Genomic DNA, 2,616 nt, shown 5'->3' with positions numbered 1-2,616 from the left:
GATAGTTTGTGGATTTTCTTCTATATATTTTCTATGTACTGGTAGATATTTGCATTTTTTCTACATCTTAGCTTTTTCTATTGTTAGTCAATGCACATGACTATGTAGTAATGGGTGGGATAAGCTTGTCTGGGGTACTCAGCCTTCGCACATCGGCTCCAAGCAGTCCAAAGCTCAAGGCTTCAATGCAAGCATCCCTACTCACCCCTGGGCCCCACTACCAGCTGGACCTGGGGACAGCCCCGGGGAGGCCTCATCTGCTGCTGTCCCACTCCTGGAAAACTGAAAGAAAGGACCCAGTTCCCTCACGGGACACAAAGCCATATAGGGGCCAGGAGTCCGAGCGAAATTTGGCATATCAAGCCATCAAAAACACCGTCAGGCAGCAGCAGTCAAGGGTAAGGATGAAGTGCGTGCAGCTGAGGGCCACGTGAGAGCTCACGTTCCTGGTTCAAGAGGAATCACACCCATGAGCTACACCTGATGCATCAGTAAACCCCTCAGTTGGAAACCTGTGTTATTTTCAAGTGAGCTGGGTCGTCACTCTTGACCAGAAAGATCCACACATATGCCACGCAGCTCTCCACCCTGCTTCTCAATTCCAGCAGCCAGGGCTGCTGCGGTCCAAGGGAGCCCTGTCGGGGGCCGGGAGGCAGAAGGTTCCCTGGGCGTCTCCTCCCTCCCCTACCCAGGAAGACTTGCACGGATCAGGATAGAACCATCTCATTACTTAATCGTGCTCAACTCAGATTTTTCATCTGCACAGGAGTTGCCTCAAAGATCAAACAAGACAACAGGTCATGCTTTGGTCCCAGATTAGGTGCACGATCGGCATTCAGTGCAGGCGGCAGCCCAGCTGCTAAGCCTGTTGGTGAAGGCGTTGCTGTTGGGTTTGCATTCTGCAGAAGGCGGGCTCTTCCACGCTCTTTTTCTAACCTGGCGCCCAGAACTGAAACCAGCCAGCTAGTGGTAGCGTGACTATGGCAGAACAGAGTGATCTTAAGAGATCGCGGAGCTTTTTCCAGAAGAATGGCTGCCAGGCTACGGTCCCTGTTTAGTTCCGGCACAAGTGACCTTATTGGAAATCTGGTTCTGGTCTGGGTTCTGAGATACACTTTTCTCACTTGCCCTCAACCCCTCACAGGCTTCTTCCAGGGCCCCCCAGGGCAGTGCGGGGGTTGGGAGGACGGGGAAGTGTTTGGAAGACAGGGAGGAAGAAGCATGTGGGGTTGAGGGCAAGTGCTGGCTGAAATCTGTAGTCAGACGGGCCCTCATTCTCTGCAAAGTCAGTTGCCTTGTGGATATCTCCCCTGGTCTCAGCACACCCCGTTCCCAACACAGGCCTGCGGAGAGCAGAGCTGAAGAACAAATAGGACCCAGCCCAATCCCCACAGGCCTGGGGCCCATCACATCTGATCTGGTGTTTCAGTGTCAGTGCTTGGGTGGGGGAGGGGGCGGAATAAAAGTCAAAAAGCTTATAGGATGTAGGAAAACTTTTAAATGTAATAAGAACATAAAATGCAAACATAATCCTGCCTGCAGAGAAAATCACCATTACTGTTTACACTACTTCCAGATAGTCTTTTAGACAATTTGGATGAAGATCTGTATTCTGAATGTGGGCTTTACATCTTCATTTAGTTTTAATTCATGTCGTGAGCACTTTTCAGTCATAAAAATTCATTAAAACATTATTTTTAATAGCTGCCTAATATTCTCTTACAAGGACAATGATGGGACATTGAGTTTATCCTTGGCCTTGATTGCTAACTAGCACCAGCCAAAGGCTAGAAAGAGTTGCTTTCTGCATCTGCTTCCACTTGAGTGATTGGCCATCGTGTCTGCCTGGGTGCAGCTGCTGCCCAGGCAAACACCCCTTCATGGGGGCAGAACTCAGAGGACACATGGAAAGAAGGGAAAGAGAATTCGTTTCCCACTGTTTGGTGATTTCCCGTCTCTGGAAAGATAACATTTGGTCCAGACCAAGAGATACAATCGATGGACCGGATTCGGCACTATGGGGTGCCTTTGCTCCTACGAGCCCCCGGCAGCATCCCTCCCCCAGCCCTGGCTGAGCAAGGGGGACTGAGATTTCCCTAAGTGCTGACTGCAAATTGGCCGTGGATCGGGCAATGGGTCCCTTGTTGAGTTCAGAATGTGAAACTCTTACAAGGATAAATAAGTCAGTCCCATACTGTTACCTGATTTACTGTTGCCCATTTCCCCAGAGCTGTGGGGGACACTTCCTCTGAGGCACAACTGTGTAAAAACCCAAAGCGTGTGTGAACCTCACCTGTTTAAGTCATTAGGTCACATGGCCAGCCCCTCCTACTCGGAAGGCCCCTGGGTGATGGTGTCCACAGTCCGGGTGAGAAGTGAGGTTTATAGCCCTGGGGGGAGTTCGGGGGTCCTCGTTGGAGGAATGACAGATGTGGCTGGCCGAGCCACCTACGGGCCTTGGGAATGTGCAATTTTCTGTCACATGTTCTGTTTGCAAGCATTTAGGAATGCAGAGTTTTCTATGGGACATTGATACTACATCGGTGGCAAAAGCAGAGATGAGACTTGCCTGCAGCATTCTGTGGGGGAGTGCAAAAACATCAAATAAAAAGGAAC

Source organism: Mustela nigripes, chromosome 4, assembly GCF_022355385.1.
Source record: "Mustela nigripes isolate SB6536 chromosome 4, MUSNIG.SB6536, whole genome shotgun sequence".
In the NCBI taxonomy this organism is placed as follows: Eukaryota; Metazoa; Chordata; class Mammalia; order Carnivora; family Mustelidae; genus Mustela; species Mustela nigripes.
Note: the sequence above shows the minus strand (reverse complement) of the source record.